The following is a 10,468-nucleotide window of genomic DNA, read 5'->3' on the forward strand; positions in this document are numbered from 1 at the left end:
CCCCTCTCTCGTGGATATCTATTCGATGTAATCTTCTTTTGCGGTGTGTTTGTTGAGACCGATGAATTGTGGGTTTATGATCAAGTTTATCTATGAACAATATTTGAATCTTCTGAATTCTTTTATGTATGATTGGTTATCTTTGCAAGTCTCTTCGAATTATCAGTTTGGTTTGGCCTACTAGATTGATCTTTCTTGCAATGGGAGAAGTGCTTAGCTTTGGGTTCAATCTTGTGGTGTCCTTTCCCAGTGACAGTAGGGGCAGCAAGGCACGTATAGTATTGTTGCCATCGAGGATAACAAGATAAGGTTTATATCATATTGCATGAGTTTATCCCTCTACATCATGTCATCTTGCTTAAAGCGTTACACTGTTCTTATGAACTTAATACTCTAGATGCATGCTGGATAGCGGTCGATGTGTGGAGTAATAGTAGTAGATGCAGGCAGGAGTCGGTCTACTTGTTTCAGACGTGATGCCTATATACATGATCATACCTAGATATTCTCATAACTATGCTCAATTTTGTCAATTGCTCAACAGTAATTTGTTCACCCACCGTAAATACTTATGCTCTTGAGAGAAGCCACTAGTGAAACTTATGGCCCCCGGGTCTATTTTCCATCATATTAATCTCCCGACAACAAGCTATTTCTGGCGCCGTTTTTATTTTACTTTCTTTACTTTGCATCTTTATCATAAAAATACCCAAAAAATTATCTTATCCTATCTATCAGATCTCACTCTCATAAGTGACCGTGAAGGGATTGACAACCCCTTATCGCGTTGGTTGCGAGGATTTATTTGTTTGTGTAGGTGCGAGGGACTCGTGCGTGGCCTCCTACTGGATTGATACCTTGGTTCTCAAAAACTGAGGGAAATACTTACGCTACTTTGCTGCATCACTCTTTCCTCTTCAAGGGAAAACCAACGCAGTGCCCAAGAGGTAGCAAGAAGGGTTTCTGGCTCCGTTGCCAGGGAGTCTACGCAAAAGTCAACATACCAAGTACCCATCACAAACCCTTATCTCCCGCATTACATTATTTGCCATTTGCCTCTCGTTTTCCTCTCCCCCACTTCACCCTTGCCGTTTTATTCGCCCTCTTTTTTTCGTTCGCCTTTTGTTCGCTTGCTTGGTCGGTATGGCTTGTCCTCTATCTTCTCCGTTGTCTCCCGAAAATGAAGTTCTACATTTTAAGCAAAGGGGGGAAATCTGAAAGATGCTTGGTATAAAATTTGCAATGCTCAAAATAGATCTACCAGGAAGCAATCTACTTCCGTTCTTCTCCGCAATTTTTATGTAGGCGCTACTCCTTGGTACAGATATATCCTTGATACCATTACCGGAGGGAATTTCTTGGGTAGCCATACTTTTGATTCTTATAATGCTATGATAGATTTATTTGGCTCACCACCTCTTTTGGTTAATGGAACCATGTTAACTTTGGAGCATGTAATGCAAAGACTTGAAATTATTGAAAATAAAGTTGCTACCGTAGATTTAATCAAAAATTTGGATAAAAAGATCCACAACCAAATTACCCAATATGGATCTAAAGTAGGAGTCACTTTGAAAAATATTAAGGAGAAGGAACCCATAGTTAATGAAAGAATAAATCAGGATTCCACTAGAATCGATAAACTTGAGGGTATCATTAACAACTTGGCAACCGATTTTTCTTCCATAAAAAATACCCCAAGTCCTCCAACTAAAATTGCCAAGCTTATGTATGTTCCTAAAAATAAGGGTGAATCCTCTAGTAAGGAAACTGCGGATCTCAAATCTATAAGTATTCATCCCAATCTTTTCGCTATCATTTAGGAACCATTTGCTACAAATGAATTTTGCAGTTATGTGCCTAGAAGTTTGATGATTAATAAAAAGAAAGAAACTTTTAAGGATGATAGATGTCTCATTGAAGAATTGCCCACCAAAGATGGCAATACCTAGATCTATCCTTGCTTTTATGCCTAGCTAGGGGCGTTCAACGATAGCGCTTGTTGGGAGGCAACCCAATTTTATTTTTATTTTTTTGCTTTTTGCTTCTGCTTAGGAATAAATATTTGATCTAGCCTCTGGTTAGATGTGTTTTTATGATTTAAGTAGTGTTTGTGCCAAGTTTAACCTATAGGATCTTCTTGGATGACAGTTATTTGATCTTGCTGTAAATTCCAGAAACTTTCTGTTCACGAAACTAATTGTTAAAAATCACCAGAACGTAATAAAATATTGATTCCAATTGCTGCTGATCAATAAACAAATTGTCTAGGTCGTCCTATTTTGTCTGAATTTTAGGAGTTCCAGAAGTTTGCGTTAGTTACAGATTACTCCAGACTGTTCTGTTTTTGACAGATTCTGTTTTTCGTGTGTTGTTTGCTTATTTTGATGAATCTATGGCTAGTAAAATAGTTTATAAACCATAGAGAAGTTGGAATAGAGTAGGTATAACACCAATATAAATAAAGAATGAGTTCATTACAGTACATTGAAGTGGTCTTTTGTTTTCTTTCGCTAACGGAGCTCACGAGATTTTTCTGTTAAGTTTTGTGTTGTGAAGTTTTCAAGTTTTGGGTAAAAGATTTGATGGACTATGGAACAAGGAGTGGCAAGAGCCTAAGCTTGGGGATGCCCATGGCACCCCCAAGATAATCTAAGGACACCTAAAATCCAAAGCTTGGGTATGCCTCGGAAGGCATCCCCTCTTTCGTCTACTTCCATCGGTAACATTACTTGGAGCTATATGTTTATTCACCACATGATATGTGTTTTTCTTGGAGCGTCTTGTATTATTTGAGTCTTTGCTTTTTAGTTTACCACAATCATCTTTGCTGTACGCACCTTTTGAGAGACACACACATGATTCGGAAATCATTAGAATACTCTATGTGCTTCACTTATATCTTTTGAGTTATATAGATTTTGCTCTAGTACCTCACTTATATCTTTTAGAGCATGGTGGTGGATTTTTTTTATAGAAACTATTATTCTCTCATGCTTCACTTAGATTATTTTGAGAGTCTTAAATAGCATGGTAATTTTCTTAAATAATCCTAATATGCTAGGTATTCAAGACTAGTAATAACTTTCTTATGAGTGTGTTGAATACTAAGAGAAGTTTGATGCTTGATGATTGTTTTGAGATATGGAGGTAGTGATATTAAAGTTGTGCTAGTTGAGTAATTGTGAATTTGATAAATACTTGTGTTGAAGTTTGCAAGTCCCGTAGCATGCACGTATGGTAAATGTTATGTAACAAATTTGAAACATGAGGTGTTCTTTGAGTGTCCTCCTTATGAGTGGCGGTCGGGGACGAGCGATGGTCTTTTCCTACCAATCTATCCCCCTAGGAGCATGCGCGTAGTGCTTGGTTTTTGATGACTTCTAGATTTTTGCAATAAGTATGTGAGTTCTTTATGACTAATGTTGAGTCCATGGATTATACGCACTCTCACCCTTCCATCATTGCTAGCCTCTTCGGTACCGTGCATTGCCCTTTCTCACATTGAGAGTTGGTGCAAACTTCGCCAGTGCATCCAAACCCCGTGATATGATACGCTCTTTCACACATAAACCTCCTTATATCTTCCTCAAAACAGCCACTATACCTACCTATTATGGCATTTCCATAGCCATTCCGAGATATATTGCCATGCAACTTTCCACCGTTCCGTTTATCATGACACGTTCATCATTGTCATATTGCTTTGCATGATCATGTAGTTGACATCGTATTTGTGGCAAAGCCACCATTCATAATTCTTTCATACATGTCACTCTTGGTTCATTGCATATCCCGGTACACCACCGGAGGCATTCATATAGAGTCATACTTTGTTCTAGTATTGAGTTGTAATCATTGAGTTGTAAATAAATAGAAGTGTGATGATCATCATTTTCTAGAGCATTATCCCAAGTGAGGAAAAAAAAGAGAAAGGCCATAAAGAAAGAGAAGGCCCAAAAAAATGAGAGAAAAAGAGAGAAGGGACAATGTTACTATCCTTTTTACCACACTTGTGCTTCAAAGTAGCACCATAATCTTCATGATAGAGAGTCTCTTGTTTTGTCACTTTCATATACTAGTGGGAATTTTTCATTATAGAACTTGGCTTGTATATTCCAACAATGGGCTTCCTCAAATGCCCTAGGTCTTCGTGAGCAAGCAAGTTGGATGCACACCCACTTAGTTTCTTTTGTTGAGCTTTCATATATTTATAGCTCTAGTGCATCCGTTGCATGGCAATCCCTACTCCTTGCATTAACATCAATCGATGGGCATCTCCATAGCTCATTGATTAGCCTCGTTGATGTGAGACTTTCTCCTTTTTTGTCTTCTCCACATAACCCCATCATTATATTCTATTTCAGCCATAGTGCTATGTCCATGGCTCACGCTCATGTATTGCGTGAAGGTTGAAAAAGTTTGAGATTACTAAAGTATGAAACAATTGCTTGGCTTGTCATCGGGGTTGTGCATGATGAGAGCATTCTTGTGTGACGAAAATGGAGCATGACTAAACTATATGATTTTGTAGGGATGAACTTTCTTTGGCCATGTTATTTTGAGAGGACATAATTGCTTAGTTAGTATGCTTGAAGTATTATTATTTTTATGTCAATATTGAACTTTTATCTTGAATCTTTCGGATCTGAATATTCATACCACAATTAAGAAGAATTACATTGAAATTATGGCAAGTAGCATTCCACATAAAAAATTCTGTTTTTATCATTTACCTACTCGAGGACGAGCAGGAATTAAGCTTGGGGATGCTTGATACGTCTCCAACGTATCTAGAATTTTTGATTGCTCCATGCTATATTATATTCTGTTTTGGACATTATTGGGCTTTATTATACACTTTTATAATATTTCTGGGACTAACCTATTAACCGGAGGCCTAGCCCAGAATTGCTGTTTTTTTGCCTATTTCAGAGTTTCACAGAAAAAGAATATCAAACCGAGTCCAAACGGAATGAAACCTTCGGGAACGTGATTTTCGGAATGAACGTGATCCAGAGGACTTGGACCCTACGTCAAGACATCAACCAGGAAGCCACGAGGTAGGGGGCGCGCCTACACCCCCCCAGGCGCGCCTTGCACCCTCGTGGGCCCGACGTTGCTCCACCGATGTACTTCTTCCTCCTATATATACCTACGTACCCCCAAACTACCAGATATGGAGCCAAAAACCTAATTCCACCGCCGCAACCTTCTGTACCCGTGAGATCCCATCTTGGGGCCTGTTCCGGAGCTCCGCCGGAGGGGGCATCGATCACGGAGGGCTTCTACATCAACACCATAGCCTCTCCAATGAAGTGTGAGTAGTTTACCTTAGACCTTCGGGTCCATAGTTATTAGCTAGATGGCTTCTTCTCTCTTTTTGGATCTCAATACAATGTTCTCCCCCTCTCTCGTGGAGATCTATTCGATGTAATCTTATTTTGCGGTGTGTTTGTTGAGACCGATGAATTGTGGGTTTATGATCAAGTTTATCTATGAAAAATATTTGAATCTTCTGAATTCTTTTATGTATGATTGGTTATCTTTGCACGTCTCTTCAAATTATCAGTTTGGTTTGGCCTACTAGATTGATCTTTCTTGCAATGGGAGAAGTGCTTAGCTTTGGGTTCAATCTTGCGGTGTCCTTTCCCAGTGACAGTAGGGGCAGCAAGGCACGTATAGTATTGTTGCCATCGAGGATAACAAGATGGGGTTTATATCATATTGCATGAGTTTATCCCTCTACATCATGTCATCTTGCTTAAAGCGTTACTCTGTTCTTATGAACTTAATACTCTAGATGCATGCTGGATAGCGGTCGATGTGTGGAGTAATAGTAGTAGATGCAGGCAGGAGTCGGTCTACTTGTTTCAGACGTGATGCCTATATACATGATCATACCTAGATATTCTCATAACTATGCTCAATTTTGTCAATTGCTCAACAATAATTTGTTCACCCACCATAAATACTTATGCTCTTGAGAGAAGCCACTAGTGAAACCTATGGCCCCGGGGTCTATTTTCCATCATATTAATCTCCCGACAACGAGCTATTTCTGGCGCCGTTTTTATTTTACTTTCTTTACTTTGCATTTTATCATCAAAATACCAAAAAAATTATCTTATCATATCTATCAGATCTCACTCTCATAAGTGACCGTGAAGGGATTGACAACCCCTTATCGCGTTGGTTGCGAGGATTTATTTGTTTGTGTAGGTGCGAGGGACTCGTGCGTGGCCTCCTACTGGATTGATACCTTGGTTCTCAAAAACTGAGGGAAATACTTACGCTACTTTGCTGCATCACCCTTTCCTCTTCAAGGGAAAACCAACACAGTGCTCAAGAGGTCAGCCAGCTGTCTTCTCCCGCGCAAAAGCGGGTCATTAGAGCGGTAAGGGCTGCCATGGATTTTGGTTTTTCTTGACTGATGCTCTGTTTGAAGGCTGCGAGGGCTTCGGCGTTCGGACAATCGACAATTTGGTTCTTTTTAATTAAGAACCTAGTCCAGAGCTTCCTGGCTGACTCTCCGGACTGCTGGATGATGTGACTTAAGTCATCGGCATCTGGTGGCCGGACATATGTACCTTGGAAGTTATCGTGAAAGGCGTCTTCTAGGTCTTCCCAGCTGCCGATGGAGTTTTCGGGCAGACTGTTCAACCAGTGCCGGGCTGGTCCTTTGAGTTTTAGTGGGAGGTATTTGATGGCATGGAGATCATCGCCGCAGGCCATATGAATGTGAAGAAGAAAATCCTCGATCCATACCGCGGGGTCCTCGATCCATATGAATGTTTACGGGTTAAAACCCTTCTGGGAATTCGTGCTCCATTACCTCGTCAGTGAAGCAAAGGGGGTATGCGGCGCCTCTATATCGGGCCACGTCACGATGTAGCTCGGATGGAGTCCGTCTGCGGTTCTCGGCCCGGGCGTGAGTATGATTGTTGCGTCCGGCTAGATAGCCATTGTCGCGTGTCGGGGCACGTCCTCGTGATCCGTAGATCGATCTGTTCTAAACTGCTCTACTGTCCAAGTCCTACCGCAGGTCATATGTATGTCCCCGAGCTGTTTTATCTCTGCCTTTACGGTGAGGTGGGGCGGGCTGGTGTTCGGCTTGGGTTGCCGCTTTGTCCCGGCCACGTGGTGGTCGGTCAGCCGCATTGTGCGATGCTAAGTAAACAGGTCTAGTTAAAGCCCACTAGAGTAAGGAAAATACAATAGGGGTCAAAAGTATGATTTGACAAAAACTACTACTTTAGCAGCTATGCGAAATGGAAGTTTCCTTCTTCTTGCTTGTTTGGCCGTCCGAAAGCAGATACAGATATCGGGGAGAAAGCAGCTCTCTGAGCGATGGATACTGATCGATCTCTGTTATTTTCATTGATCCTGGCCTATCTCCATAGCGCTCACCCAGAGGGAATTCACTCAGCTCTGGGCCGCATCCATCTGGTTGGCATGAGAAAGAAGGCAATTCCTTCCTTGGGTCAGATCTCCGTTCCGCGATGGAAGAAAGAAATGATGGTTTGGATGAGCAATTGGTAAACACACACGGGGTCATGGATGGCTACTGGCTCCAGCGCCTCATCATCGAACTGAGGTAGCAATTTGCGCTTCGGGTAACTTTTGGCTGGGCGCTTGAGGCCATATTCCTCGACTTCCAGGACATCAGACCATCTATCGTTGAGCAGATCTTGATCAGCTTGAAGCTGTTGCTGCTTCTTTTTCAGGCTCCTTGCAGTGGCTATTAGCCGGCGCTTAAAGCGCTCCTGCTCAAGAGGTTCCTCAGGCACGATAAAATCCTCGTTGCCAAGGCTCACCTCATCCTCGGAGAGCAGAAGATAATTACTGTCCTCCGAGTCTTCGTGTATGGCCTCTTCATCAGGGCTAACTTGCCCGTCTTCCCATTCGTCCTGTTCGGAAGTTGCCTCAACGGGGTCTTCATTGTCTTCGGCACCGTCCGGAGTGTTATCTTCTATTGTGCCGGTATCGCTGTCTTTTGCACGGTGTGATTTAGAGCGGCGCCACTGACGTTGGCGTTTTGGCTGTATCTCAAGAGGTTTATCCTCGACTGGATCCTTCTCGTTGTCGCCATTGTTCTCTTTAGGTGTGTCCACCATGTATACGTCATACGAGGAAGTGGCCGTCCAACGTCTGGTAAATGGCAGGTTTTGGGCCTCCCCTTCTCCGGCATCGTCGTCCATACCGTCGATGTCTTCGGAGCCGTAATCGAGCATGTCGGTTAGGTCCTCGACAGTGGCTATCAAGAGGGCGGTGGGTGGGAAATGAAATTCTCCGTCATCAGCCTCCAGTTCGAACCGGATATAATTCGGCTGTGAGTCCCCCGCTAAGGAGAGTGTTTTTAATGAGTTTACCATGTCGCCTAAAGGCGAGTGCCGGAAGATGTCCGCGGAGCTGAATTCGACGATCGATGTCTGATCAAGCTCGACGTGCGCGGACGCACATGGTTCGGAACATGTAGCCGGAAACGAGTCTGAGGTTCGGGTGACACAGATCCCGCTCGGGGTTGGTGCTACCTCTTGAGCATGCATTGGTTTTTCCCTTGAAGAGGAAAGGGTGATGCAGCAAAGTAGCGTAAGTATTTCCCTCAGTTTTTGAGAACCAAGGTATCAATCCAGTAGGAGGCCACACGCAAGTCCCTCGCACCTACACAAACAAATAAGAACCTTGCAACCAACGCGATAAAGGGGTTGTCAATCCCTTCACGACCACTTGCAAAAGTGAGATCTGATAGAGATGATAAGATAATATTTTTGGTATTTTTATGATAAAGAGTGCAAGTAAAGAACGCAAAGTAAAATAGATGTAAACTTATATGATGGAGAATAGACCCGGGGGCCATAGGTTTCACTAGTGGCTTCTCTCAAGAGCATAAGTATTACGGTGGGAAAATGAATTACTGTCGAGCAATTGATAGAATTGAGCATAGTTATGAGAATATCTAGGTATGATCATGTATATAGGCATCACGTCCGTGACAAGTAGATGGACTCCTGCCTGCATCTACTACTATTACTCCACACATCGGCCGCTATCGAGCATGCATCTAGAGTATTAAGTTCATAAGAACGGAGTAACTCTTTAAGCAAGATGACATGATGTAGAGGGATAAACTCATGCAATATGATATAAACCCCATCTTTTTATCCTCGATGGCAACAATACAATACGTGTCGTTTCCCCTACTGTCACTGGAATCGAGCACCGCAAGATTGAACCCAAAGCTAAGCACTTCTCCCATTGCAAGAAAGATCAATCTAGTAGGCCAAACCAAACTGATAATTCGAAGAGACTTGCAAAGATAACCAATCATACATAAAAGAATTCGGAGAAGATTCAAATATTGTTCATAGATAATCTTGATCATAAACCAACAATTCAGCGGATCTCGACAAACACACCGCAAAAGAAGAGTTACATCGAATAGATCTCCAAGAGAATCGAGGAGAACTTTGTACTGAGATCCAAAGAGAGAGAAGAAGCCATCTAGCTAATAACTATGGACCCGAAGGTCTGAGGTGAACTACTCACACATCATCGGAGAGGCTATGGTGTTGATGTAGAAGCCCTCAGTGATCAATGCCCCCTTCGGCGGAGCGCCGGAAAAGGCCCCAAGATGGGATCTCACGGGTACAGAAGGTTGCGGCAGTGGAAATAGGGTTTTGGCTCCGTCTCTGATGTTTCCAGGGTATATGAGTATATATAGGCGAAAGAGATCGATCAGGAGAGCTACGAGGGGCCCACGAGGGTGCGGGGCGCGCCCAGGGGGCAAGCGCGCCTCCCTGCCTCGTGGCCTCCTCGTTCATTGCTTGACGTCCACTCCAAGTCCTCTGGATCACGTTTGTTCCAAAAATCACGTTCCCGAAGGTTTCATTCCGTTTGGACTCCGTTTGATATCCCTTCCCTTTGAAACACTAAAATAGGCAAAATAACAGCAATTCGGGCTGGGCCTCCGGTTAATAGGTTAGTCCCAAAAATAATATAAAAGTGTATAATAAAGCCCATTAAACATCCAAAACAGAATATATAATAGCATGGAAGAATCAAAAATTATAGATACGTTGGAGACGTATCAAGCATCCCAAGCTTAATTCATGCTCGTCCTCGAGTAGGTAAATGATAAAAATAGAATTTTTGATGTGGAATGCTACTTAGCATAATTTTCAATGTAATTCTCTTATTTGTGGCATGAATATTCAGATCCAAAGGATTCAAGATAAAAGTTTAATATTGACAAAAACGTAATAATACTTCAAGCATACTAACTAAGCAATTATGTCTTCTCAAAATAACATGGCCAAAGAAAGTTCATCCCTACAAAATCATATAGTTTGGTCATGCTCCATTTTCGTCACACAAGAATGCTCTCATCATGCACAACCCCGATGACAAGGAAGGCACTTGTTTTATACTTTAGTAATCCCAAACCTTTTCCAACTTTCACGCAATA

Source organism: Triticum aestivum, chromosome 3D, assembly GCF_018294505.1.
Source record: "Triticum aestivum cultivar Chinese Spring chromosome 3D, IWGSC CS RefSeq v2.1, whole genome shotgun sequence".
NCBI lineage: Eukaryota > Viridiplantae > Streptophyta > Magnoliopsida > Poales > Poaceae > Triticum > Triticum aestivum.